The 23,902-nt window shown below is 35.0% G+C and overlaps 2 long non-coding RNA genes across 3 annotated transcripts; one reads left to right on the plus strand and one right to left on the minus strand.

The window, feature by feature from the left end:
- Nucleotides 1–1,072: 1,072 nt before the first annotated feature.
- On the minus strand, nucleotides 1,073–3,820 carry LOC141678852 (uncharacterized). 2 transcript variants are annotated; one of them, XR_012557926.1, is made up of 2 exons: nucleotides 3,474–3,820; nucleotides 1,073–3,372 (listed from the first exon to the last, which is right to left on the minus strand). It is a non-coding gene; the product is annotated as an uncharacterized LOC141678852 (long non-coding RNA). The 2 variants fall into 2 exon arrangements; XR_012557927.1 differs by having other exon boundaries at nucleotides 3,457–3,820.
- Nucleotides 3,821–17,951: 14,131 nt separating this feature from the next.
- LOC141678557 (uncharacterized) lies at nucleotides 17,952–19,357 on the plus strand. The gene is made up of 3 exons (XR_012557797.1): nucleotides 17,952–18,178; nucleotides 18,278–18,976; nucleotides 19,078–19,357. It is a non-coding gene; the product is annotated as an uncharacterized LOC141678557 (long non-coding RNA).
- The last annotated feature ends 4,545 nt before the right edge of the window (nucleotides 19,358–23,902 follow it).

The raw sequence follows: 23,902 nt of genomic DNA on the forward strand, positions 1-23,902 counted from the left end.
AAGAGATATGCATGAAGAAGGAATTCTATGAAGAATAGAATACTTGGAAGAAAAGATATTTGATTGATATATTTTAGGAAGCAGAATTATATTCCATATCAATTAGCGATTATCTTGTAACTGTGTAGTATATAAATACATACATAGGGTTTACACTATAAGTGTTATCATTATCGAGAATATTATTTATTGTAACTCTGGCAGCTCTCGTGATATTTGTTCATCACTGAGAGAGGACAGTTCCATATTGTAACAGAGTTTATTGCTTTGAATAAAGTCTGTTTTCAGTTACTTGTGTTATTAGAATTCGATTTGATTGTGTTATACACTGTATTCAACCCCCTTCTACAGTGTGTGTGACCTAACATATGAAAACTTGGTGGGCAGTTTAATAAATTAACACGGAAGGTCAAAGTAGATGACTACATCTACCATTTTGATGAATTAAGGGGGCGTTTGGTTCATCTCGCGGAAACGGAATGGAATCGAGAATGAGAAAGGAGGAGAAAGGAAAGTAAAGACCCAGAATTGTTTTAAATGTTTGGTTCAGATCCGGAAACGGAATGAAAATTTACATGATTACATTTATTTTTTATTTTTTAATATTAAACAATCTCAATATAGTCAAATATATTTATATTATAACAGTATAATATATTAACATTATAATAAATAGACAAATTTAATTATTTAATAGCACCATTAACTTTTTTAATAAATTAACATATAAATTTATATCAAAATTATTTTTAATTTATAAAAACTAAATTATAAATATTTTTAATTTTTAAAATTAATTTTGCATACTGATGTATATTTTTGGTCCAAGATTTAAATTATAATTGAAATAAGAAAATAAAAGTGGGAAAGGGTGTTCAAATACCTAGTGAGAGGTGGGGAATGGAGTTTGAGGAATAAAGGGTAAACCTACAACTAAAAAAGGGGAAAGAGAATGATTGTTTTCACTAAACAAACATTAACAAAAGGAATGATCCAAATTCTTTCCCTTTCCCTTTGTTGAATACCTTGTATCAAACGCCCCCTAAGGAATTATGTAATGCTGGATGAAAGATTTCAAAGAGAATCATATTACATTGATAATTTTATTAGTGGGTTGAAGAAAGAGATAACCCAGCATCTATACAACCATAAACCCAAAACCCTGCAGGAGGCAAGGAAACTGGCCAGGGGGCAAGAACATTATTTGAATGTTCCTGACAAGAGATATAAATCTGCCAATCTATACCCAAAACCTAACAATACCACCTACAACAAACCCTTTACTCCCTCCTCTAAAACCACCCTACAAGGCAACACACCTTCTGTAGCCATAGATGGATACAAAAGGCTCACAGTCGCTGAACTCGCAGATAGAAAACAGAAGGGACTCTGTTTTTACTGTGACCAAAAGTTTGAACCTGGTCACAATTGCAGAAAGCAGAAACTCTATATCATCATGGGAGGTGATGAAGACAATCTTGAACATTCCAATGAGGCTACGTCTATCATATGGGAAGGTGAAGATGGTGCAGCTCCAACTCCTGATAGTGACTGTAATGTCAAGGTATCTTTACATGCTTTAACTGGTTGGAAGAGCCCCAATACCCTGAAGATACATGGAAAAATTCTTAACATATGGATAAGCATACTGTTAGACAGTGGATCCACCAGCAACTTTTTATAACAGGGACTGGCTAAATAACTACAATTGAGGATGAAACCGTGTTCACCAATACAAGTCACCATAGCCAATGGTGACACACTGCCCTGCACCAAGTTGGTTGAGAAATTAAATTGGACAATGGCAAATGAGAGTTTCTCCGCTGATATGCATATTTTACCTCTTGGAGGATATGATCTCATACTTGGTGTTGAATGGATGGCATATGTCAGCCCTGTCATCTTTAACTATGAAAAAGAAACTGTTACTATCAGAAAGGGGAACAAAAACATCTTGTTGTCTCAAGAATCAGTCTCCACAAGTCAAGCTGCAGCTGAAACCCTCAGTTACGAAGTTCTCTCAAGAAGAAGCCCTCTACTTGGTTCAAATCACATCAATGGGAAACAATGCAACTGAAGAGACCCCAACTACTCAAATCCATGGAATTTCACAACTAATCAAAGAGTACTCCGACATTTTTGCCCAGCCAAGTCAGTTACCACCACCAAGGAAGCAAGATCACCACATTCCATTGAAACTAAACAGCTCCCCAGTCAACTCTCATCCTTATCGATGCCCTATAGCACACAGGGAAGAGATAGAAAGAATCACTAAAGAGATGCTTACTGCTGGTATTATCAGGACCAATTCGTCCCCCTTTGCTTCCCCGGTGCTACTTGTCAGGAAGAAGGATAATTCATGGAGATTGGTTGTGGATTACCGAGCTCTAAATGATCTCACAATAAAAAATAGATTCCCAATTCCTATAATTGAGGAACTGTTATCAGCTTTGAAAGGGGGTCAAATCTATTCCAAGTTGGACCTTCGAAGTGGGTACCATCAAATTAAAATCCACCCTGATGACATCTACAAAACACGCACCAAGGCGTGTTTGAATTTGTTGTCATGTCCTTTGGCTTGACTAACGCCCATGCTTCCTTCTAGAAGTTAATGAATGAAGTCTTCTCTGACTATATTAGGAAGTTTGTCTTGGTATTTTTTGACGATATCCTGATCTACAGTAGTTCTGTGGTGGAACACAAACAACACCTCCAGCTGGTCTTTGGCAGACTTAGACAATATAAACTATTTGTGAAGAGCGGTAAATGCGAGATTGCTGTGCCACAAGTCAAATATCTAGGCAACATAATCTCTGGGAAAGGCGTAGCAGCAGATGAGAGAAAGATTAAAGCAATGAGAGATTGGCCAACACCCTTTAATGTTAAATCCCTGAAAGGTTTTCTAGGGTTAACGGGCTATTATCGACGGTTTATAAGAGGCTACGGGATATTAAGCAAACCCTTGACTCAACTCCTCAAGAAAGGCAAGTTTGTTTGGGGAAAGGAAGCACAAGAAGCTTTTATCAATCTCAAGTCAGTGATGGCCACTACACATGTCCATGATGTACCAGACTTCACTAAACCGATAGTGATTGAAACAGATGCAAGTAAGGATGGAATAGGAGCGGTGATGATGCAAGATGGCCAACCCATCGCCACCCCCTTCTGTCAATTTCTCATACCATAAAACTTCGGACAGCCATGTGAATGAATTTCTCAGGGATAGGTATACCACTTAGCAGCTCATCAAAGACAACCTTACTAAAGGCCCAGGAGCGTATGAAATGGTTTGTAGATAAAAAGCGCAGTGAAAGATCATTCTCAATTGGGGAAGAGGTGTTCCTCAAGTTTCAGCCTTATCGACATCAATCCCTGAATGAAAGAAGAAACCACAAACTCTCAGCGAGGTTTTATGGCCCTTACAAAATTATTGACAAAATCAGACAAGTGGCTTACAAACTTGAATTGCCCACCTCTGCCAAGATCCATAACATCTTCCACGTCTCCCAACTGAAAAAGAAGATAGGGCTCTACAAAGAAGTACAAAACTCACTTCCCACTACTGATGACACTGAAGTTTTGAATCCTCAACCCGTGGTTGTGCTGGAGCGTGGGATGGTAAAGAGGGGCAACAAACCGGATATAATGGTCTTGATTCAGTAGGAAAATGGAACTCCTAAGGATGCTACATGGGAACGCTGGGAGACATTAAGCAAGCGTTTCCCGAACTTCCATCCTTGAGGTCAAGGATGTTCTGATCAAGAGGGGTATGTCACGATTGGTAATTGGCGGTAACTATTGATAAGGCAATACGGTGTCATTGAACCTTTATCCATACGTTGTAGAGCTGTCATTTTGGCTTATTAGTATTTTAATATTTCATGTCTTAATCTTGTGGTAGTTATCAAAAGACCAGTAACGAGCTGACACGTGTTATGTTTCAGTCTCTATATATAGCTCCAAAAATGTACTGATCAAATCAAGAAATGAGAATTTGTCTGTTTACCTTTTATTTTCCATATTGTCTTGTGGTATAATCCAATAACCAATCAATCTCTAACCCTAGTTATCTAGTTGGGTATCAGGACAATGATTTCATAGTGAGGCAGTAATTGCCTGCTTAATTGGGTATCAGGATTTTTCATATGTTGAAGACAAAGGGAAGAATCAAGTTGTCAGATTTATCTAGTTTAACCATAGAATGTATTAAATACGAAGTTGCATTTGCTTTATGTTTGTGAATTGTCATTTGTTTGATTATCTGGATTAAAAGAATCAATGGACTGTGTAAACATAAAATTCCTTTTCCCAACTTATAAAAAGCTGAATACTTTATCCGTTAATTTATATTTAAAGTAAATCTTGTGATATTACTTTGACCTTTTCATTTTATTTGTATCTAAAGTAAATCTTGTGATGCTACTTTTTAGAGGTTAATCTTATGGTAATGTGGGAGTTACATATATAATCTTTTCTTTAATCTTAGATAATATGTTTTCTAATGAGATCGTTATATGATCAAAATTAAAAATTATTTTTTTTATTTAAAATATATGTAATCTGTTTATCTAAGAAATTACAACAGAGCATTCAGATTTTAACTGGGGAGGCTCTTGAACTAGCTTTGTTTTTGTTACAGGTGCAGCGACTACAAAGAAATTACTACTCTCAGTCAACACAGATTTTTGCCTTCAAGCACAATTGACTAGTTTATAACAGCAGTGACATGTAAAGAATTTATTGCTAGGGTTGTACAAATGAGTCGATTTTGCTTAAGGCTAAGAACTGTATTGTAGACTGGATATATATTTGCACAACTCTCCTTAAATCCTTAGTTCGTTATCAATAATATAGATTTATTTTGCTCAATTTTTGGTTCGTGTGTTCACATGATAAATCCAGTGGTTTGTGTTGCTGGTCTAAGTATCGTGTTTGTCAGCTTTCCTCCGACATGAAGAGATGAAAGAACTTTGGGAAAATATAATTAGAAGTCCCAAAGTGTGGTACATTCCAGTAACAATACCTTTATGTAAATAGATATAAGAGTTGTGTATCCTATACATTTTAAGGTTTTATATTAACATCAATGGAAGCCTTATCCTTTACAAAAGAACTTTGATAAATTAGATGTTTGTTGGTATTCTTGAATGATTGAACAACATGAAACTCCATTAAAGCTAGTAAACAAGGAATGAAGAAGATGATCATAACAAATTGTAACAAAAAAGTGTATATACAAACTTTGTAAGTAATTGTTTACATGATAGCTGAATATCAGGAATGTAGGCTAATGATTGTAAAGATTCTAACTAACTAAACAAATGAGTAAAGAGAAGTCTATTTATAGACTTTACAGATTGACTTTCTAAGTTGACTTTATCTTGACTAATACACATTTAACATTCCCCTGTCATGTTTGGAATGTGTTGGAGAAGTAATCACATTTAATCTGGAAATGATATTCAATCTGGAAATGATATTCCAATGAGCAGTTCTTGACAATCCTTTAGTGAATATATCAGCAAGTTGGTGTGAGCTTGGAACATAAGTAGGCTGGATCATCTGCAATTGCACCTGTTCCCTGACAAAGTGGCATTCAATAGCAAAATGCTTAGTCTTTGGATGAAAAACTGGATCAGCTGATATATCAAGAGCAGCCTGACTATCACTATAAACAACAGTTGGTAGTGTTTGAGAAACAAGCAATTCTCGAAGGAGTAAATGCATCCAATGAAAGGAATATGTCCTAAGTCCAATCATGTATTAGGATTTAGGAATAACTCTTTATGTAATCTGTTTTGATTTCATTGATTTTAATAAAAGACTTGTTTTGTTTTTATTACGGGCTCTATTGATTTAAGTGTTTAAATAAGATATACCATAGTTTAGAGTAAAGCTTTTTATGGATTATGATGAGATCATAATAGTGAGACCTAAAAGATGATAACTCTAAACTTAAATAGTTCCTGATCATAGGATTACTAACTGGTAATTAATAATCCGCAAAGATCGGTACATACTATGCTTGCTTCATTATGAAGGATGTCTGTTCTCATAGACATTTGTGTGGTGACACTATAGCTAGTATGTTGGTGCTTATTATAGAATAAGTTCACTGAACATGACTCGCACAGCTGAACAACTGATGGAGTTCACTCACGTGTCAGCAGTTGTTCACATAGTGATAGTTGTACAAGTATCCTTAGACTTGAGGTCATCATAGTCATCTTGTGTACACTGAACTATGCTTTGGTTTAGTTCTTAGTCTTCAGGGACAATTATTAGGGCTCTACTGGGTATAGCAATTTGTACACGAAGATAGTGTATGATCAATAAAGGATCTACCCCTTCCAGTGAAGGAAGCGAATGTTCAAGGCTGATCCACTTATGCTAGTTCAGGAATCTCTGGCCAGAGTGAACGAAATTAGAAAGGAGTTTCTAATTTGCATAGAACTACGCATAGTAAATGGTAAGCAAGTGATTAAATTAGATAGGCTTGACACGAGATCCATGCCTTGTATTTAATCGGGACATTGTAGGGTAGAAGGAGTTTATTGTACGGTAATTATTCACTGAATAGGTTCTTGGTATTCTAAGCAGTGAATTCATATTATCCGGATAGTCGCGATATGCTGAGAAATATCCCTCACTATGTAGAATAAATGTGATTAATTAATTAATCATATTTAATAAATTAGAGAATTTATATAAATAATGATAAAATAGTTTTATTATTATTTATTTCTACTACCGGCTTAATATTGAACCTACATGGTCACACCATAAAAAGAGAATGATTTAATGGTGGAGTATTAATTAATAATGGCTAATAATTATTTATTTGTGAAATAAATAATTAATTGGCAAATTTAATAATTGATTAAATGAGATTTAATTGATTATAAATTAATTAAGAAAAGTTCTTAATATTATTAATTAAGGATTTAATTTTTGGAAATTAAATCAAGAGAGAGAATTATTTCTAAAGTGTTTAGAAAAATGATTAATAATTAAAAGGTGTTTTAATTATTAATGAGAATAATAAATGGGATAATAATAATAATATTTATGGAAAAATTTCAGCTGAAAATTTTGCCTATAAATATACTATTATAGACCCTATTTTTATTCGAACCCCAAAAACCCAAAAGTTTTAGAAAATCAAATTCTCTCCACCTCCTCCTCCTCCTTAACGTCGTTTTCTTGGTGGATACCGGTGGAGTGCTTCACGTTTGAGGAGCAGCTGCTAAGGATCTACGAACGTTGCTTTTGGATCGCATATTAAAGGTTAGTAATCGATCCCCTCGTTTTTACCACGATTTATATGCTTTTATTTGGATTTTATGTGTGTAAAAGTATTTTTACCATGCCCCCCCTGCGATTAAAATCCATTAATGGTATCAGAGCGAGGTTGTATGCATATAGATCTGTGGTAAAAATTTCAGAATTTTATATGCTTGTATGAATTAATTATGATTTTTACAAGTTATATCATGGATTAATTTTTTCTGATGAGAAATCGTTTCACAGAATAATTTTCAATGTTGATCTGGGTTCTACAAGTGTTGTAGATCGTCTGGGTATTTTTTTCATAATTTTATGATGTATAGATTTTTTATTATGAATTTTTGAAGTTCTTGTAATTAAAATTCGTAATTAAATAATCATATATATATATATATAATTTGTTAGTATGTATGTATATACATCTGTTGTTTGTATATCTGTTGTCTGCTGCTGCACGGAAAGAAAGAAAAGGTACGGCTGTCAGGCGCTGTCAGGCACGTAGTTCGAGGGAAAAGACGGCGGCTGCTGCAGGAAAGAAAAAAAAAAGGGGGGGGGGGGTGTCGCGCATTCCGGGAATGCGTTACACCCTGTGGCGTATTCACGGAATGCGTTACACCTTTTAATTGGTTAAAAGGATTGTAACGCATCACCGGAATGCGTTACAGGGCTTGTAACGCGTTCCTGTAATGCGTTACAGCCCGACTGTCCATATTAAAATTGATTTTCTGGGAGTTTCGTAACTCCGTTTTGGGCGTGCAATATACCGTTGGATTCGTTTTTCTGAGATGGATCTAATGGAGTGATAAATTTAGTTTATATAAAAGTTTTGAACTGTTTATATTTCCGGAAGTGTTTTAAAGCTGTTTTTAACTGTTTTAACTGCTTCTAAATGCTTCATGTGATACATAGAGATGTATAATGCTTAGACTAATGTGCTAGATGATATAAAATGCCTACCTTGATGTTTATTCATGTTTATATATGTGATATATGCTTAGTTTATTATGCGATGATAGATTTAGGTGAACTTAAATGAACATAAGGCGTTTGTTAGACAACCTAGTATAGTGAAATTGTTTCATAACCTTAATAATAATATTATGAATACAATCATGAGATTCTTGTGTTTATGAAACACGTAATTGAATATGAATTTTCGATATGAGAGAAAGGATGATTCTGTCAACAACAGATTTCTATCTGTAAGAAAGGGTTATTAAGTGACGCATCTTGACAATGCTCCACCCGATCTGGGAATCATCTGATTATTGATTATTGATTTGAAATATTTAATTTAAAAGGAAGAATTCCTTTATAATATGATTATGATTGTAACGTAATATAATCCCTCTAAAATTAAATAATATCAAGTAGTAATTAGCCAATGACACAACGGGCTTGTGTCGGTCATAGCCTTCCAACATGATAGAAAAGTAGTTCTTATTTTTGAATCATTGTCGTTTCGTGCCACAGCCGAGGGCTTTGATTTCGAAATAAGAAATACTTGTCTATTACATAGAGATGTGTACATTGAATAAGAATCTAAAGGTCGTTACGTGCCACAGCCGTGGGCTTTTGGGGACTGATTCAATTGTATGGAATGTTGGATTAGACTTGACTTAGAATATTGAGTTTGTCGTGCCACAGCCATGACTCAATTATTCAAGAGGCTAAAGTTTGATTAGGGAATAACAATAGATGTAATTGACAAGAGTTGTCTGCCTATTGAACATTACATGGCGTTTCGTGCCACAGCCGGGGTTGTGTAATGGAATGTAGGATCCCTATTCCCACTAGTATTATGAATGCTTAATTTTTCACGTAGGGGGTTGAATAAATTAGATAAACTAGTGGGAGCCACTTATGAATAAAGACCCGATTCATATAGTGTTTTGAAATGAAATCGAATATTTGCTAAGTGTTGTTATGTGTTTATCATTTACAGATTTACTTTGTACGTTATGTCTTCTGCACTATCACTCAGGAGCATACTGGATGCTCACAAATTGACTGGTCCTAATTATGCTGACTGGCTTCGAAACTTGAGAATTGTTCTCAGGATTGAGAAGCTGGAATACGTGATTGACTCACCTAAGCCTAATGAACCTGCTAGTGATGCACATAATGATGAACATGTTGTGTATCGTAAGTGGATAGATGATACAAATGTTGCTCAATGCATCATGCTAGCTTCCATGAACATTGAGCTACAGAAGCAACATGAGCATATGGATGCTCACACTATCCTAATGCATCTACAAGAGTTGTATGATGTGGCGGGGAAGACAGCTCGATATGAGATATCGAAGGAGTTGTTCGGTTGTAGGATGTCTGAGGGATCATCTGTGAATGACCATGTACTTAAGATGATGAATTTGATTGAACATCTTGGACAACTTGGTTTTGCCATGGATGGGGAGCTGAGCCAAGACTTGGTCTTGCAATCGCTTCCGAGTTCGTTCTCGCAGTTTGTTGTGAACTTTCACATGAATAAGTTGGATGTCAGCCTGCCTGAACTCCATAACATGTTGAAGACTGCGGAATCGAATTTTCCCCTAAGAAGAGTTCTGTTCTTCTAATTGGTGAAGGTTCCAATCCTAAGAAAAGGAAGAGGAACTCTTCCAAGAAGAAGAAAGTAGGTGAAGAAAAGCCGGTTCCACCAAAAGCTAAAGACCCCAAGAGCAAAGTTGTTTGCTTTCACTGTAACAAGGTGGGGCACTGGAAGAGGAACTGCAAGGTTTACCTTGCAGAATTGAAGAAGAAGAAGGGTAGTGAGACTACCGCTTCTGATTCAGGTATGTTCATGATAGAAGTGAATATGTCATTAAATCAAATTTCTACTTGGGTATTAGATACCGCCTGTGGTTCTCAAATCTGCAATTTGTTGCAGGGACCAAGGAGAAGTAGGACTCTTGAGGAAGAGGAGGTGATTCTACTAATGGAAAATGGAGCAAGAGTTGCTGCTGAAGATGTAGAATCATTTCATTTACATATGCCTACGGGCAAGACTATTGTTATAAATAATTGTTATTTTGTTCCCTCGATTATGAGGAATATTATTCCCATGTTAGACTTGACTGGATTTTCATTTATTATTGAGAATAATGAATGTTCTATTCTTAGAGATAATATTCTTTATGGACGTGGTGCTTTAAATAATGGTCTGTATAAATGTGACATAATTTACTTCAGATTGAACAAACTAATAAAAGAAAATGGATGATGAAAATCTCACTTCATAGTGGCACTGCAGTCTCCATTTAGTAGACATGGAGAGAGGACTGCAAATTTGCTAGGAATGGTACACACAGATGTATGTGGACCAATGTCTAAGCAAGCCATGGGTGGATTTTCATACTTCATTACTTTCATAGATGATAGATCTAGATTCGGATATGTGTTTGATGAAACACAAGTCTGAAGCCTTTGAAAAGTTTAAAGAGTATAAGTATGAAGTGGAGAAACAAACCAAACATAGTATTATAATTCTTCGATTAGATCGAGGTGGTGAATACTTGAATGGAGAGTTTCTATATTATCTCAAAGTAAATGGTATAGTCTCTCAGTGGACTCCTCCAGATTGGTATCTGAAAGGAGAAATCGAACTTTGTTAGACATAGTTCGGTCCATGATGAGCTATGCAAATCTTCCAGTATTCCTATGGGGTTATGCATTGGAAACCTCAGCATATTTACTGAATAAGGTGCCTTCCAAATCTGTTCCTCAAACTCCGTATGAGATATGGAAAGAAAGGAAACCGAGTCTTAAACACGTTAAGATTTGGGGATGTTCAGCTTATGTCAAGTAAGTTGACCCAGATAAGCTGGAATATCGATCCGTAAAATGTAGTTTTGTGGGATATCCTAAAGAGACTTTAGGGTATTACTTTTACACCGATCATCGGGTGTTTGTCTCCAGACATGCTACCTTCTTGGAAAAGGAGTTTATCCTTGAAGGAAACAGTGGGAGCAAAATTGAATTTGATGAAGTTCAAGAAGCACAAACTACTACGGATCAAGTGGAAACACCTGTTCTGACTGAACAACCTTCTGTGGAACAGCCCATTCGTAGGTCAGGGAGAGTGTCTCGCCAACCTGGGAGGTAATATGGCCTTGTCATTGAGAATGACAATGAGTTGTCGATCATTGATGATGACGACCCTGTGACTTATAATGAGGCTATGAGTAGTGTTGACTCAGAGAAATGGCATAGTGCCATGAAATCCGAAAAGGAATCTATGTATACGGTATACGAAAGAATGATTGGAGCAGATGGCCAGGTGGAGACCTATAAGGCCAGGCTTGTGGCAAAAGGATTCAAACAAAGGAAATGGATTGACTTTGATGAAACCTTTTACTTGTAGCCCTGTTAAAATCAGTTCGGATTTTGCTTGCGATTGCTGCTGACTACGACTATGAGATCTGGCATATAGCCAGATGGTTTTCTTTTCAAGGGAAATGAAAACCTAATGTGTAAGATACTGCGAACCATATGTGGTTTAAAGCAAGCTTCTCGTAGATGGAACATCCGTTTTGATGAGACAATCAAAGAGTTTGATTTTATCAAAAAAAACGTAGATGAACCATGCGTCTACAAAAGGGTTAGTGGGAGCGCGATAACATTTCTTGTGTTGTATTGAATTAGAGTTGACACACATAACAACATAGCAGACCCACTCACAAAGCTACTTAATGAAAGTCACTTTGATCGTCATAAAGACAAGATGGGTATTAGATACCAGAGTGATTGGCTTTAGTACAAGTGGGAGATTGAAAGGAATATGTCCTAAGTCCAATCATGTATTAGAATTTAGGAATAACTCTTTATGTAATCTGTTTTGATTTCATTAATTTTAATAAAAGACTTATTTTGTTTTTATTACGGGCTCTATCTATTTAAGTGTTTAAATAAGATATACCATAGTTTAGAGTAAAGCTTTTTATGGATTATGATGAGATCATAATAGTGAGACCTAAAAGATGATAACTCTAAACTTAAATAGTTCCTGATCATAGGATTACTAACTGGTAATTAATAATCCGCAAAGATCGGTACTTACTATGCTTGCTTCATTATGAAAGATGTATGTTCTCATAGACATTTGTGTGGTGACACTATAGCTAGTATGTAGGTGCTTATTATAAAATAAGTTCACTGAACATGACTCGCACAGCTGAACAACTGATGGAGTTCACTCACGTGTCAGCAGTTATTCACATAGTGATAGTTGTACAAGTATCCTTAGACTTGAGGTCATCATAGTCATCTTGTGTACACTGAACTATGCTTTGGTTTAGTTCTTAGTCGCCAGGGACAATTATTAGGGCTCTACTGGGTATAGCAATTTGTACACGAAGATAGTGTATGATCAATAAAAATCTACCCCTTCCAGTGAAGGAAGTGAATGTTCAAGGCTGATCCACTTATGCTAGTTCAGGAATCTCTGGCCAGAGTGAATGAAATTAGAAAGGAGTTTCTAATTTGCATAGAACTACGCATAGTAAATGGTAAGCAAGTGATTAAATTAGATAGGCTTGATACGAGATCCATGCCTTATATTTAATCGGGACATTGTAGGGTAGAAGGAGTTTATTGTACGGTAACTATTCACTAAATAGGTTCTTGGTATTCTAAGCAGTGAATTCATATTATCCGGATAGTCGCGATATGCTGAGAAGTATCCCTCACGATGTAGAATAAATGTGATTAATTAATTAATCATATTTAATAAATTAGAGAATTTATATAAATAATGATAAAATAGTTTTATTATTATTTATTTCTACTACCGGCTTAATATTGAACCTACAGGGTCACACCATAAAAAGAGAATGATTTAATGGTGGAGGAATTAATTAATAATGGCTAATAATTATTTATTTATGAAATAAATAATTAATTGGAAAATTTAATAATTGATTAAATGAGATTTAATTGATTATAAATTAATTAAGAAAAGTTCTTAATATTATTAATTAAGGATTTAATTTTTGGAAATTAAATCAAGAGAGAGAATTATTTCTAAAGTGTTTAGAAAAAGGATTAATAATTAAAAGGTGTTTTAATTATTAATGAGAATAATAAATGGGATAATAATAATAATATTTATGGGAAAATTTCAGCTGAAAATTTTGCCTATAAATATACTATTATAGACCCCATTTTTATTCGAACCCCAAAAACCCAAAAGTTTTAGAAAACCAAATTCTCTCCACCTCCTCCTCCTCCTTAACGTCATTTTCTTGGTGGATACCGGTGGAGTGCTTCACGTTTGAGGAGCAGCTGCTAAGGATCTCTGAACGTTGCTTTTGGATCACATATTAAAGGTTAGTAATCGATCCCCTCGTTTTTACCACGATTTATATGCTTTTATTTGGATTTTATGTGTGTAAAAGTGTTTTTACCATGCCTCCGCTGCGATTAAAATCCATCATCCAAGACAGATCACAAGTTGTGTCTGCTAAAGCACGCAGCTCAGACTCTGCAGTAGACTTAGAAATAACCTTTTGTTTCTTAGATTGCCAATTCACCAATGGCGTTCCTAAAAGAAAACAAAAACATGTAATACTGCGACTGGTATCAAGACAATTGCCCCAATCACTATCACAAAAGGCTCTTAGCTACAAATCAGAAGATGTCGGGAAGAGTATTCCTTGTGAAGGAGTACCTTTGAGGTATCGAAGTACCCTTTGAACAACAATCAAATGAGGGACTCGTGGTGACTGTAAAAACTGACACAAGTGGTGTACAATATAAGAAATGTCTGGTCTTGAAACAGTGAGATATAACAACTTTCCCACGAACTTCCTGTAAACAGATGGATTGTCTAAAAGCAAGCCATCTTCTAGAGACAATTTAACAGTGGTATCTACAGGCAAGGAAAGATGTTTACTATCTTCTAAACCAGCATCAACAAGCAAGTCATGGATAAACTTGTGCTGATGTAGAAAAATACCAGAATCAGAATGACTAACCTCCAAACCAAGATAATATTTCACCAGACCTAAATCTTTAATTGTAAAAGATTTATCAAGAAAGGCCTTAACTTGAGAGATAAGATCAATGTCAGTTCCAGCCAAAAGTATGTCGTCTACATAAACCAAAGCAACAATGAAAGAACCCTGATGATTATAGGTGAACAAAGAGTAATCTGCAGTGGTCTGTTTAAATCCAAAAGAAAGAAGAGCAGCTCTAAGCATTTCAAACCAAAGCCTTGAGGCTTGCTTTAAACCATGGATACTCTTGTGAAGCAAACAGACAAAATTGGAATCAGGGTTATATTGTGGATGTCCTTGTGGGATTTCCATGTAAACTTCTTCTGGAAAATCGCCATGCAAGAAGGCATTGTTGACGTCCAACTGGTGAACAGACCATGATTTAGCAGAAGCTATTGACAGGATGGTTCTGACAGTAACGATCTTAGCTACAGGGGCAAAAGTTCTATGATAGTCTTCCCCTGCAGTTTGAGTATAACCCTTGGCCACAAGACGGGCCTTGAACTTATCTATTTCACCATTTGCTAAATATTTGACTTTATATACCCATCTACAACCAACAACCTTTTTGTTGGCTGGTAGAGGTACAATAGTCCAAGTATGGTTACTCTCCAAGGCATTCAATTCTTTTGACATATCATCAATCCAATGAGGGTCTATGGATGCTTGACTGTAGTTATATGGTTCCTTGACAACAGATTGTTTATTGACTATACATGAGAAAATGGTGCTAGGAATAGCAGAATAAAGGTTGAAACTGTACTTGACAACATCTATAGGACAATCTAGTAAAATAGAAGTGGCAGAGATACAGTTGGTAGAAACAGCATAATCCTTAAACCAAGTTGGTTGGATTTTTCTTCTCAAAGAAAATCTGGCAGGTGCAGGTGAATGCACAATTTTGTGAAACAGATGAATTATCAGAAATGATATCAGTGTTAACATCTTGTGAATCAGTATTGAGACCAATACTCATATCTGAATGAGAATCAACAGAAACTGGTAATGAAATACCAGGAGTTGATGATTGAGAAATATCTGTTTGATGCAATACTTCATGAATAGGAGTGTCATAATCATCAACAAAGGAATCAGAAGGAGGAATGAAAGTTAGAGTAGAAGGTGAGAATTGTAAGAATGAGAATTGTGTTTCATCAAAAAGAACATGTCTGGAAATGTGAATGGTGGAAGTGACAGGATCATACAACCTGTATCCTTTCTGATTAGCAGGATAACCAATGAATATAGTTTTAAGGGCACGAGCAGCTAACTTGTCACCAGAATGCAAGGACATATAGGCAAGGCAACCAAAAGCTTTGAGATTACTATAATCTGGTGGCTCTTTAAACAATTTGACATAAGGAGTTTCAAATTGTAATTTGGAGTTAGGTAATCTATTATTCAAGTATGTGGAAGTAAGTAGACAGTCTCCCAAAAAACTGGTTGGAAGATGACTCTAGAATAAAAGGGCTCTAGTCATTTCAAGAAGATTTCTATGTCTTCTTTCTATTTTTCCATTCTGTTGTGGTGTATATGGGCAAGTTTTTTGATGAATGACACCAAACTGAGAGAAGAAATAAATCAATTCTGTATTGACAAACTGTTGTGCAGACCCATAAGGAATTGGATTAATCTTTTCTTCTCAAGATGATCCTCCCAATCCTTTGTAGCACCACAAGTGTACTTAACAACTGGTTCTAAAGCTCGTAATTCATCCCATAAACCTTTGAGCTTGTGAAAATAAAACTCAATTGAATCATTGCCATGTTCTAACTTGAATAGTTCCTTTTGTATCTCATATATCTTGTGACCACTAACAACTGAAAATCTGTCATTAAGCTCAGTCCAAACATCAAGAGCACTATCCATGTAATTCATACTATTACTAATATCATATGATACAGTGTTAAGAATCCACGTTATGACCATATCATTGACACGTTTCCAGTGTGGAAATAAAAGAGAATTGACAGCAGGAGCAACAAAATCACCAGTTAAAATCACTAGCTTATTCTTAGCTGAAAGCGCAATTTGCATCGAACGTTTCCAACTAGCAAAGTTATCAGATCCAGTAAGGTTTTTAGAGATTAAGATCATACCAGGTTGATCGTTATTGTGCAGAAACAACGGATGTGTGTTGACATTGTTATCATCAACAGATGTGTGTGCTTGATCAGTAGAAGACGTGTTCACCGGCGTAGTAGCTGGTTGATCACCAGAGACAGCACTAGAATATGTTTGACGCAAAGCTGAAGCCATTACACAAGCGTAACTCAACAATAACACGAACAATTGCAGAAAATTGAGAAGGCTGTAACGTAAGGATTACAGAAAAACACGAAGAATCGTGAGAGAGATCAAAGAAATCGAAGAGAGAGATCGCGAAGAGATCGAAGAGATCGCGAAGAAATCGAAGAAATTGCGAATAAATCACGAAAAATTATGAAATGTAGATCATGAACACGAAAAGAAGATCATGTTGAGAGAATGATTGTGTGCGGAAAGCTCTGATACCATTTTGAATGATTGAACAACATGAAACTCCATTAAAGCTAGTAAACAAGAAATGAAGAAGATGATCATAACAGATTGTAACATAAAAGTGTGTATACAAACTTTGTAAGTAATTGTTTACATGATAGCTGAATAACAGAATGTAGGCTAATGATTGTAAAGATTCTAACTAAACAAATGAGTAAAGAGAAGTCTATTTATAGACTTTACAGATTGACAATCTTTCTAAGTTGACTTTATCTTGACTAATACACATTTAACGGGTAGTAATATAATTTTGGGGATGCGAAGTTTAAAATGTAAGTTGAGGACTATTTTTTGTTGCATGAGAATAACTTGTGTTTCTTAGATGAGACTTTAAAAGTAGATTGAACTCGAGGCCTCACAGGTTTTGATTTATGGTCAGGTGTATCAACTAATGCCTTCAATAAAAAAAAATTGTGGTCAATATTTTTGAGTCGTCATTTGTAGTACTTATTGATTTACGTAAAATAATTTCTAGAATCTTTTGCAGTAGATTCCTTACTTATAAGGTCGCACACACGTGTTTCTTTGTTATCTTGAATTGTATCCGAGTGTTTTGGTGATTAATATTATAATATGTGTGCGAGTTTAAATAAGTAAGTTTAATATTTATGATATGTCCGTTAGAGCCTTGGACCAATTGGACAAAGGCGGTAACTACCAATTAGCATATGAGCTTACCAATTAGCATATGAGCTTCTGATGATTAAGAAGCAAGAATACATGTGCCGGGATACGGTTCATAGTGAAAAGTACACTATTTCGACAAATATGATAACCAGGGGAGCAGGGTGTGTGAAATACCAAAAATATAAAATATTTACAAATCAACAAGTACATTTTCTTAAATGTCAATCGAAGTTGTTACTCTCTGAAGTGGAGGTATAGTTCCTCATTTCCCTCCCAATACCTGCTCTAAACGTGGCATTTCATTCCTATATATTTGAAAATATTAGTGACAACTGACAAATTGAGATCGATAAAAACAAATCTTATTATTTGGAAAATCCTAATTCAATTTTTATCAAAATTATAAAGCAACAGGGTTTTGGGAGAGTGAAATGGGTATCATGCCATCTTTTGCTTATGTAGACATACTTGTAACGCCTTCTGAATGAAGATGAGTGAACATGCACATTTTGCATGCTTGGACTTCATTTTTCTGACCATTCCAGCGGGGCTTCAATTGACAGTTTCTAAATAGAATTGTATATGTCTAACCTCCCATCTTTTATAATTATGTGTGGATGAACGTTAACCTCTTTCCTACCAAACTCTTGTGTCTTGACTTTAAAACTATTTTAGCTACTCCCTGCCTCTCAAGAGTCCCAGTACAAGAGATTTGCTCAAGTTTTCCGGTATTTTTTTCTTCATTCATCTTTCTCTGTCTATTTCTAGGTTATGTTATATATATGTACATCATGTTTTGAAGTCTAATTGGTTACTTTATTTTTCAGTGTGTTTGTGTGCAAGGTGATTGTTTTTTTTGAGCTATTTGCCAGATTTTCAGTAACTTAATAGTAATTATATCAAGGGGCATTGGGCGAGTGTTGCCATGGCTGTTGTGTCATCTGTGCGTGCTTATTTTTTGTGTCAGTATTGCTTCATATATATTCTTCCCGATTCAATTGCGTGCTTTCATTTATCTAATGAGATTTCTCTTTTTTTTTATATTCGTGCCTTTAACTTGGTAAGTATTTACGTAAAAATAAGAAGGAAATTGATTATTACTCAGATGATCTCAATCTCAAACCTCTCTCAATCTCTCTCCCTCTACAATCTCACCGAGTCTTTCTCTCTCTCAAATCTCTCTCAGTCTATTTCTCTCTCTCACAAATCTCTCTGACTCTCTCAAATCTCTCTGAAAAGCATGAAGTTTAGGAAAAGCCTGAGCAACCAGATCGAGGAGACATTATTACTTGAATAGCGAGACAAATTCTTGTCTTACAAGGAACTCAAAAAGCGTTTGAAGCTTATCAATCCACCTGTACCGTCTGTCCTCGATGATTCCACCAGGTCGGAGAAGTGCCGGAGATTCAAATAGGCTCTTTTATTGAGTTCTTGGCTTCTCTTGATATGAGTGATGTTCTGAGATTATGCTTAAAAACGATTCAGCTATAATTTATGTTGTTTTCCCAATTGTTATGGAGGAAGTGGTGGGTTTCCTGGCAGTTTTATTTTGTCCTAATTGTAAAATTATCTATTTCGGTAATTGTAATTAGATCTTTCTTTGTCTTTCTTTGTCTGATGTGTGTAGCTGCGGCTGTGATATCAATATTGAGGATGCAAATTTCACCAGCACTCTTAGCACACACAGGATGTTTGTTGCAATGCTTGGATGGAAATAGAGATGGTTTTAGTATATTGTAACAGTAATTATCGGATTTTTTAGCTATTAAATCTGTTTGTTGACATTGTATTTTTATACATTTGTGTTGTATGAGTTGCTAGAATAATATTGTGTAGAATTGTGGTTCTTGAAATGATATGTTCCAAGATGTTCTAATTTGGTAAGGTTGAAATTATAAAATGAAATTGAGCACTGCTATTTTTTTTTAAATCCGGTCTTAGTTGAAATTGATCGAATTCGGTTGAATTTATACTGCAACCAAGAATATTTGAAATTAACTTTCCATTACATACGGTCGAATTTAATATTTTAGCGGTATTTTTAAAATTTTTTGAAAATTTTTATTGTTTGGGAGGGATTTTTAAATTTTTTCAAAATATTTAATAATTTGGGCAGAATTTTCAAATTTTAGGTGAAAATTTAAATTTGATTGCCCTCGGTCGAATTTTTTCGGTTGAATTTAAGCGGACGTAAATATCCGGTCGTAATTAGCCGGTCGAATTTAGTTAAATACAACTGAACTCTTAAATTTGACTCCCTTTATTATAACCGATTCAAAATCGGTCGAATTTAGTTAAACTCGACCGCGCGCGGTCGAATTAAGCTAAATTCGATCGAAAATTCGGTCGAATTTCGCCTTTTTTCTTGTAGTGACTTCCGCAAGCATTTTGATTAAACTTCAAAGTTTCATGATGGATGTCCCGGAAATTTCTGAATATTTTTTAGCAAGTCTTCTCTACAAATATGGAAAAGATGCTACCTTCTTTGTACATCTGGAAGTTAGATCTCGAAGAAATGATACAATTTAATTAAGGTACGCTACTTTCCTAATTAAGTCACGTAATTTCTTGTTTGGTATTTTAAAATGTATTTTTGGGAGATTAATTATGGTATTTATGAGACCAGATCATACAACACTTATCCAACCGAAACAAACTCCACAAGACATTGTGGTTAGTAGTTAGCCTTTAGTGATAAGGATATAGATAAGATGTTAATTAGTTGAAGTGTGACGATTGAGAATTTTGTGACGTAATTAAGTCAATAAAGTATGTGTTATGTGATGTGATTATAATTATGTGACTAAGTGCTGATTAATTGTCTTTTCTGTATATTAGAATATAGGAGCGTAAATCAAAACGTTCCAATTTAAAGAGTCAGCTTAGAAGTTAAGCTGTGGTGTCGGGCCGTCAGGTAGAACGGAACCCGTGCTAATAAGGAGTTAAAGAATATAAAATGTGAATTATGTGTGATTGAATGAAATGAATGTTTAAATAAAGTATTTCGTCCTAAGTGACGTGTCGATTGATAATGATAATGAGAAGCGTAATCGAAACGCTGAGCGTCGGGCCATCAGACTGAACGTGACCCGGTACGCGTAAAAAAGATAAAAGATTAAAGAGGGGTAAATTCTATGATCAGACCTGAGTTGTTATGTGATTGTATATGTGTGATTGCTTGACTGTGTGCTTGACTATGTGCTCTGTGACATTTTTATGAAATTAAGAGAATTATGTAGGGATTTATTTAATCTTCGTGCATTTTTATAAAATCATCTGAATAATATAAAAATATGGGATTTGTTCTGATATCTTCATAATGGTCCAAGAGACTTTTTAAAAATGATGAGTGGATTTATTTGGTGGTCCTTGCATTTTAAATTGATTTTATGTGGAAAATGTTATTACTAAAGCGAACTGGCAAAATTCATATAAAATCAACCGTCCGCTCAAAAATCCATTATGAGTAATGGTTAAAAAGCTAATTTCGAGATTTACGTTTTAAAATTATCATTCATATCAAATTCATCTTTTCCGAGAGAGATATTTGCAGATCAAAATTGTTTTCTTTCAAGAATAAAATGCAAATCATAAACAAGATAACCCAATTACCATACTACCCCTCCCTTGGTAGTATATAATCACACCCACCCTCTTTTTTCTTTCTTTTTCACCCGAGCTTTTCTCTTCTCTTTCTTTTCTCTCATTTTTTTTCAATCCTCTCGGGATTTCTCTCTCTCTCTCTATCTCTCTATCTCCCCTCTCTCTCTCTCTCTCTCTCTCTCTCTCTCTCTCTCTCTCTCTCGGTACACTCCCCCTTCGATCTCTCACTTGTTCTTTGCTTTTTTTCGGTTAAAGAACCATGATTGTGTGAGACTTTGTGATATCTACCTATATACATACATGCATGTCACTATCTTCAAGTTTTTGAGAAAAACCAAAGTTGGATTTGGTGGTTTTGAATTCGGTTTTTATGGAAACAAAAGGGTTTTTGTTCTTAAATGATTTAGAATAAAGATATGTGTTTGCATGTGTGTATTACTTGAGAAAATTGGTGGTTGATGGTTGGAAACCCCCGAATGGGGGCACCACCGAGATGCCACCGCCACCGGTGATGAACTCCGGTGAACCGGTGGTGAGCAATGATGTTAAACACTGAGCTCTAGTATTTAATCGACTATTTTGTGTTTGCATGCTTGGTTGGTTTGAAATTCAAAAAGGGTTTTGATATTTTTTTAGTTAAGTTGATAAATACTTGGTAGGAATGAGTTGTTGAAGTTTGAGTTTATAAATTATGATTTGATTTGAATGATTGGATGAATTTAAAGCAAAAATAGACCATGCATGTGTTTATGTGAAGTAAAAGCCGCATAGGGCTTTGATTTATCAAGATTGTTTGATGGTTATTTGAAAATGATAAGTTAAATAGAGTGTTTAATGGAATTAGGAATGAGAAATTTGAACATAAATATGAGATTGTAAGTTGCCTTGGTTCGAATTTTATTGATAAGAAAGAAGAAGTAAATTGGTGTGTTGTTCTTGCTTGGATTCATTAGGATTTAGGATTAAAACTATGGAAAGATGCTTGCATGCTATGTATGAGATCAAAAAAATTGAAATGCATGTCGTTGTTCTTGAAAATTCGAATGATATGGTTGTTTTAATTGGAAATATTAAGTTGGATTAAGTGAAGGTTTGATTGATTATATGTTATGTGGATTTGGTATGAAAATTTGCTTGAATTTGGAAGGTGTTTATAGAAAGGCCGAATGGTTTATAGTACTTAAAAGGTCAAATTCTAATTTAAGTGCTTGAATCGATCATGGAGATTAGTTAAGGATTGTATGTGAGATTTTTTCCTAATTTGCTATGTTGGTTTGAATTAAAGTATAAGAGAAAGGGGAATGATTGATCTGTGATAACTATGGTTGTCATTATAAGTTGTGTCGTTTGTTTATTTGTATAAGAATTTCAAGTATAAGGAGCTATGTGTACCAATATAGAGTACATTTGATTTCGAGTCGAGATATGGATGTTTATAAGTCGATTGTCAAATATATAAAGGTGAAAAGGTTAATAATATAGTATATGATGTGCTATGTGCTTATGTGTATAAGCTATACTCGTACATTTGAGTCAAGAGTATAATCGAGTTATCGTAATCGAGTGATCGTTCCGGGAACGAGAGTTGAGAAACTGATTAAGGTTTTGGTTTTGGTTTTGATTGTAGATTCGGAGCGTGAGGGCATTCAGGCTAGGAAAGGAAAGAATATACTAGGTGGCAGTAGTTCAACCTTCAGGAAAGCAAATTCAGGCAAGTAACTCTGATTACTTGTGTAAATGGTTATAAAGAGAATGTTGTTCATACCATGTAGAGTATTGAACTGTTTAATTATGAAACCCTGATATTGATACCCTGCCTTTGTTCTTGATAAACTGTTATTGATAAGCTTAATGATTCAACCCTTTGATAATCTGTCCTTTCTGTTCAAGTTATTTATTAATCCATGGATTATATTGAACCCTCTGATTATCCTTGTTAACCCTGTTTAATGATACCCTGTTTTCCTGATCACCCTATTGATCCCTAAACAAATGTTGATCCTTCTAACTTAAGTGCTTATTTATCCCTGATACAGAATCCTTATAAATTGTTCCTTGCGTATCTTTGAATCACTCCCTGAACCTTGTTTCCTTAAAATCTGAATTAAGAATGAGTTTCGACTTGAAAGAGTCTGAATGATTTCAAATTCTTGGTAATGATAAAATGAATTTTAGAAAACCTATTTGTTTTTCCAACTCAAGGTTTTCCAAATGAATTCCTGATGGATTGGATTGGGACGTAAGAGGCTAGTGGGACTAGTCCAGTCATGGTAAGAGGCTAGCGGGGCTAGTCCAACTTAAGGCTGAAATTATACCGATTGGTACCTTAAAGACCAGAATAGAGGTCGGTACGGGCTGATCACCCGTATATAATGAAATGGAAAGATAAAGTGATCCAATCAAGGATTCTAAATGATTATTTAAAAAGGGACTGAAACTATCTGTTCAGTAAATATTGATTCTTGAAAATGAAAATGGTTTATATTGTTTTGAAAAGAGTTGATTATGTCAATATGAAGCTTAAAGCTCGAGAAGACTGATTCTTGAATTTGTTGATCATATGATTGATTTCATATAATGAAATATTGTTGCTTTCCTCTATTGAAAGATCTATTCTGATCCTTTAATGATTTGTGATGAATGTCGGCTTTCGTCCTGCATTGAGCCTTGTTCCTTGAAAGCTCCACATTATCCTTCAAAACCTTTCCTTAACCCAAAAGCTGGAAATCTGCCACCTAGATCAAATAAAGTAGAATGCCCTGAGTTTGGTAAAACACATTATGAATTGATTTTGTAGAACTGCTATATAGTTACTTGCTGAGTTTTATACTCATTTGTTTTGTTTTAAT

Source organism: Apium graveolens, chromosome 8 (assembly GCF_009905375.1).
Source record: "Apium graveolens cultivar Ventura chromosome 8, ASM990537v1, whole genome shotgun sequence".
Taxonomy (NCBI): Eukaryota; Viridiplantae; Streptophyta; class Magnoliopsida; order Apiales; family Apiaceae; genus Apium; species Apium graveolens.